Source organism: Leguminivora glycinivorella, chromosome 11 (genome assembly GCF_023078275.1).
Source record: "Leguminivora glycinivorella isolate SPB_JAAS2020 chromosome 11, LegGlyc_1.1, whole genome shotgun sequence".
Classification (NCBI taxonomy): domain Eukaryota; kingdom Metazoa; phylum Arthropoda; class Insecta; order Lepidoptera; family Tortricidae; genus Leguminivora; species Leguminivora glycinivorella.
Window position 1 is genome coordinate 840,548 of NC_062981.1, and position 7,193 is coordinate 847,740.

A 7,193-nucleotide genomic window follows, 5' to 3' on the forward strand; every position below is an offset into this window, starting at 1 on the left:
TTTCGATTGATTAAGTTTTGAAGGAGGAAAGAGTCGAGAGCGGAACCTCGATTTTAAAGATTTTTTTGAAATATCTTTTTACTGAGTTGTTCTTAATGGACAATTTTTTTTCGATAAATCTAGTTAATAATACTTGTATATTTAACTAAAATTCCCAAGTTGAAAGGGGGGCTCCTTTCCATTTTAGCATTTTCGCTACCGTATCCTCTTAATGTCAATATTGCCAATCCAGTTGGCCAACGTTGCCAGTATCAAGTTGAGAAATCAGCAGTTATAGGATCAGAAATATTTGTGTCAGTGAACGATTTGTTGTAGAGTTTTTTTTTTCCTTTGATGATTATGTTATTGTTCTCTTTTTGATTATGTTTTTTATTTCCGCTACCCAAAGGTTGTCTTTTAGAGATCGCTCTTTAGCGGTAAAACCGCCTGTCGTCTGCCTCTATTTATAATCATTTGTTTTCGCTTCGCTTCAAAAAGGACTTAAGTAGTTCCCAAAATCTCATGGATATAAGACGTTTTGGAATTAGGAATGAAACTTTCTACCACATCCGCCATCAAAATGTCCCGACTAGTCGAACACAAAGCAAAATCGATGAAATACACTGTATCTTTTGCTGAGGTGTGCCAATAAAGAGTATTTTATCTATCTATCTATGATATTCTAGTTTTCTAGAACTTTCGAACTCTTTCCAAAGGGCATGATGAAAGTCAGACTAATATTGACAAGCCTGAAAACCGATGGAATATACCTACCACCAACAACGCCATACTGTCTCGTATAGTCTGTGTGATAAGCGGACGGTCACACGTGCCACTTATCTCTTATCAGGCAGACATAGTTATCAGTCAGACCATCTGGAGCGCCGAGGTCTTCAAGAGTTTGATAAAACGATACATGTTGGTGATAGGTAACTTACTTATAATATGTAATGGTTAAGTATTATAATTTACTTTATTGTTAAAAGTGTGGCGTGTCACAAGGCAACATATTAGGGCCGCTATTTTTCTCAACAATTCTCTCTAAGACTGTACTTAGATAGAATACCTCAAGGTAATGTTTTAAGTCCACTACTTTTAATGATTATTTATCCCACTGTTTGTTCAGTATTCCACTATTTTATCAGCAAGCATGTGTACATAAAGTGATAACAAGTATTTACACAATCAACAAACGGATAAAAATAGCTTTGTTGTGTTAGATGTTACGTTTAGCAACGAAAAAAACACATATATTTTATGTACGTGTACCATTAGGTACGTGATTGTCGGTGTTCTTAATGTTATCCTAATCTAATGGATGAAACTATTTTTGTATCTATTAGTACCCTAATTTGTTTATTTAACCTCAGCGTTTTGCTCCGTCGACTTACTACGATGAATCCTATCCACCAAAGACATACATAATTATAACTTCGTTTAGACATTAAGACAGTCGAAGTAAAAAAAAAGTACCTGGGAACCATCAAGAAAATTGTATGGTCATTTGACCTTTACTTGATTTTCGGCTAGATGGCGCTTAATATTTAACAGATATCAAGTTAATAATATAGGCCAAATTGTCAAAACTGAAGTTAAATTTTTTTAATCCTGTTACTTTACTTTGACAGTAATTCTAGTCGATCCTCTTTGTATCTACTCATGATCAAGTAACAAGTAGATGTGATTCACGCCCGAAGGCCACACGTGGCGATGGCGTTTGTTTAGCTCGTTATCGTAATACCTAGTTATCTAGATATTCTGGTCTAGATTTAGACAGGGCAACTAGGTACTTTACTTATTCACTTGTTAGTCCGTGATGATATCCGAGTGTTTTCTGAGTATTAGGTTCGAATCCCGGTCATCATTACCATCATCATTGGCCACGGCATCTCAGGTAATGACCGATTTTGTGGTGTGGAGGGAGGGGAGACGATTCTTACCATGAAGTGCTAAAGCCATTCAGTTTAGTCGAGAGAAAGGGACAAAGCTATAGTAGTTCCATAGCTCCGTCCCTCTCTCTCATCCTAAACTGAACGGTTTTAGCGCTTCATGGTAGCCCCCCTGACATGCCTCCTAGTGTCTCTCACCCTTAAAATGAAAACTGCTCGTATACAGTAACTGACACAATGAAGGTTCTTGCAATACTTGAAGGTCCCTTCTGCACTGGAGTCACAAAAGAGTATGAAGATCTGATTCGCGTTCCAAGGTCACACGTGGCAGTTTGTTTAGCTCGTTATCACACCCGTTTGAATCTGAACATTGTTTACAATCCAGTTTAACATTTCAAAGGATATTTCAACATTAGAATGCAGCCAAATGTCTTATTGAGCGATTCTTTTTTTGCCAATTTGTATTTTGATATTTTTAATTATACCTACAATTGACGAAAAATTCCCTAAAATATCTAAATAAAAATTAGCTGTAGGTACAGCTGCAGAGAAAAGTAGACCCCCTTGTATACAGTATGCAAGGGGGTCTACTTTTATCTGCAGCTGACTGTACTAAGAATCACGAGCACTTTTTGTCCATAGGAGACAAAAAGTGTTTCAGACTTTCCATACCTACATTTTTGTTACTATCCTCTTTTGTTACTCCATACAAAATTAGAAAAATCGTATTGGACAAATTTTTACCCATTACGATTAAAAAAGCTAGTGATTCTGAGTAGAAATATCATAAAATTTGTAAATATTTAAAAAAGTGTAAAAAAAAGATAAACTTGTATTTTTCACCTATTTTACAAGCATTTTAACTTTCAATGTATGTATTTTGGGTCAAATCTTGTGAGCTAAATTAGACCTACCTACTTAAGGCCTGACTCGTAACGGATTTGTCAAATTCAAAACTGTTTTAACGGTACCAGAGCCGGCCGAATCAAAGTATGTTTTTCTATAATGTGTTTAAAATGTATTTAAAATTTATTATTTATTAGTAAATTCATCATTCTCCATTTCTCCTCGCTCATGTTATAAGTTTTATTGTATGCCCTCCATCGTACATCCGACAGTGTTTTTCGACACATTCTTAGTTTTAGTCCTATCAAGGACTATCTTTTTTTAAATATTTTGGTGGCTTATGGTTGGTGTCATTTAAATGAATGAATTTCTTAGACACTCCATCCTATTCCGGTTAATAGGTGAATACTATGAGACTTCGTTAAATTAAGTTTTTTACCCGATTTGAAGAGCGTTGGCTTTAGCAGGCTGCTGGCTTCATAGCTGTGGTGGATGATATCCAGCTATTGTCAGAATAAAGTTGAAAGATCATATTATTAAATAAAATCTGCGAACAGCTTCGTTCAGCAGTTTTTGTTGTAGATTTTTTATCGAAAAGTGGTTACTTTGCTTTAAATGCTTAGTAACGGACACTGCATCGACTGAATTCCTAGTAAAGTGGATATTTGGAATAGAATAGAATAGAATAGAATAGAAGTGTTTATTTGCTAGAATACGTCACAATATAGGTCTTAAAAAATAGATACAGAATCAGTATTCAGTCGACATATAGCCAACATGCAAAGTGTTTACATTGTATATTACATTCCGTAACGGTACATCAGGTACATGCATATCATTAATAGCCTAGATCCTAATATATAAAACAATTTCATAGTCATTATAAATAAAATAAAATATTAACTTACACATGAATTATTGCACATTACAAATTAGAAATAAAATCAAATAGTTAAAAAATAAATAAATTATATATTACAATTTGAAATTTAAATAATCCTTAATACTATAAAAGCAGTGGTCTTGTAGCCATTTAGTCAGTGCTTTCTTAAATTCATTTCCATTCAACATTCTTAATTCAAGCGGAAGGTTATTAAACAACACTATACACATATTATAAGCATTTTTCCTATAAATATCAGATTTACAAGCTGGCTGGTATATCATATTTGTGTACTGGGCACGTAGCTCTCTTGCAAACATTTCTTCTCGCTTTTTAAAATATTCTGGATGGCTTTTGGTAAATAGGCATGCCTTTAGGATGTACATACAAGCTAAGGGAAGAATTCTGAATTTAAGGAATAAAGGTCTGCAACTGTCATCAAATCGAACACCGCCTATTTCTCGTAAACATCTTTTCTGGATAATAAATACCCTCTGAACGTCAACGGAATTTCCCCAAAGCAAGAGTCCGTAATTAAGGGTGGATGCCACATATCCATGGTAAGCAGTTAACGCCGCCCTAACAGAAACTGAATCCTTTAGTCTTCTTAATGCGAAAACAAACCTCGATAATTTGGAGCAAACTTGGTCAACATGGTCTTTCCAATTTAAATGTTTGTCGATAACTAAACCTAAAAATCTAGACGTTTGAGTTTCTTCAACAGATGTATTGTGAACGTTAACATTTATGTGTACTGGATTTGAGTTATATGAATGGAATTGTAAGAATGCAGTCTTATTTAAATTAATTTTGAGGTCATTATTTTCTATCCATGTGTTAACATCGGTCAGTGCTTGATTTATGTTCGATTCATACATGCTTTTGTCAGTTCCTTTTATTATTAATGTTGTGTCGTCTGCGAATAATATACACTTTTGCGATGTTGCTTGCGGCAGGTCGTTGATATAAAGCAAAAACAATAAGGGACCTAGATTACTCCCTTGAGGTACACCTGAGCCATTAACACGACCCTGAGACCTGAACTTCTCCATTATAAGTTTATTCTCCACAGTAACTGTTCTTGAGATTTCAGTACATTGAGTCCGATTAACTAAGTAACTTCTCATCCAGTCAAGGGCATTACCCCTAATACCATAGTGACTAAGTTTGGAAATGAGCTTCGAGTGGTTAACACAGTCAAAAGCCTTGCTTAAGTCGAGGAATATTGATGTCACTGGTAATTTTTCATTGACAGCTTCTGTTACATCTTTAACAAAGTCAAAGCAAGCTAGTTCAGTGGAGCGCGACTTTCGAAAGCCAAATTGTTCAGCCAATAGGATGTTATGCAAACTTAAATAATCGATTAGTCTTACGAACATGGCCTTCTCAAAAACTTTTGATAAAACTGGGACTAAAGTAATGGGTCTATAATTATTGGGGTCCTTCCGGTCTCCTTTTTTAAAAAGCGGCTTGACAATAGAAAATTTAAGCTGTTCAGGAAAAACACCTTGTATAAACGATAGATTTATCAAGTGTGCCATAGGACGACATAGGAATGAAGCATTATTTTTAAGTAAAATCGTTGATATATCGTCATAGCCACAAGATTTACTACTTTTTAGTGACATTATTAACTTAAAAACTTCATTTTCATCAACGGGTCTCAAAAATATAGATTGTACTTGAGAGTTGTTTTTGCAAAAATTTGTTTGTGAATTATAAAATGTATTTTGGTTATTATTAACAATATCGATAAAAAAGTCATTGAATATATTACATATGTCCTGAGGTTTACAGTATGTTACATTATTATGAGTCAATATACGAATGTTATTACTGTGATCACTAGATTTACAACTATTAATTAAGTTCCAGGTGGCTTTACACTTGTTTTTGTTTGACTGTATATACTGATTGTTATGCAATTTCTGAGATTTATCGATACATTTCCTCAGAATTCTACTATACTCTCTGAACCTTCTCTTACAACTCTTATTTTTGTCCTTTCTACACATAATATAAAGCTTGCGTTTTGTTTGGCAGGATTTTTTTAATCCTTGAGTTATCCAGTTTATATTTTTCCTACGGCTGCTCACTTTTACTTTTATCACCGGGAAGCAAAGATTAAAAAAGAGGCATATTAAATGGAGACTCATCTACATTATCATTGTTTCATAGGAATCGTAAAGAAATTGCCTTTCAGATAAGGTATAATGTTGGTTGCCTGGTAGTGTTGAAAATGATGCAAGTTTCGTCAACAGGAATCAAGTTTTTGACAGCAATTTGTCGCCGAATTATTTTCAGCGATCACTTTAATTTTATCTATCTAGTTAGTTGAGAATTGCTTTTAAACATGATTCTAACATAATAATTTTGTGAATCTGGCAATTTGAATGGTGTAATGTATATATAAAGTAAGCTAGAAATTATACAAGAAAAAGCACTCTGAATTTGACAAATCCGTTACGAATCAGGCCTTATTTAAGCTATAAATAGGAGCACACATTGCCTAACTATATTGCGATTACCTATATTATTTTAATCAAAAGTCCTAAATGTACTTAAATGGACTCTGTAAAGAGTGTGAAGAAACCACGACCTTTATGTAGAAATATCGGGTTACCCTCATCTGGCAGAATAATGTTGGCCAGAAACACACTTGGCATAACATGTTTCACAGAAAAATATTCGGTCGAATTGTAATTTTGCAGAAAACTTAGTGGGCATTATTATCTCGCTGGCAACTGTACTTGCTAAGGTGCTTGATAGTCTTCTTAATGAGCAACTCTGTAAATACATTAAGCTGCACGATGCACAATTCGGCTTTAGGCCAGGATTGTCCACAGAAACTGCGATATTGTGTTTTAAGAAGGCTGTCAAGTACTATAAAGATAGGAACACACCTATATATGCATGTTTTTTGGACCTCTCAAAAGCGTTTGACCTGGTTGTGTACGACGTACTGTGGGACAAGTTAGCGAAAACCGATATACCGGGAGAGTGCGTCGAACTGTTAAAGTACTGGTACAGCAGCCAGGTCAACTGTGTGAGATGGGCAGGTGAGGACTCGGATGACTATGCTCTAAAATGTGGGGTTCGTCAAGGCGGACTGACATCTCCCGTGCTGTTCAACCTCTATGTAAATGGGTTAATTGAGGGGCTCAGCAACACACATGTCGGATGTCATATAGATAAAACATGTTTTAACAACATCAGTTACGCTGACGACATGGTGTTGCTGGGTCCGTCAAGTGACTCGTTAAGGCAACTCATTTGTGTGTGTGAGGGGTATGCTGTGGAACATGGTCTTAGGTATAACACTAGCAAGAGCGAGTTCGTTCTCTTTAAAGCTAGTAAGTACAACCCTACAACAATACCTACGATCATGTTGTGCGGCGTGCCCTTAAAGAGAGTTGAGAGGTTTAAATACCTGGGACATGTCATTACGGAGGACCTTAAGGATGACTTGGATCTGGAGAGGGAGAGAAGGGCGATGGCAGTGCGTGGCAATATGCTTGCCCGCAGGTTTGCAAAGTGTAATGAACAGGTCAAGTTGACGCTTTTTAAAGCCTACTGTCAAACGTTCTACACTTGCA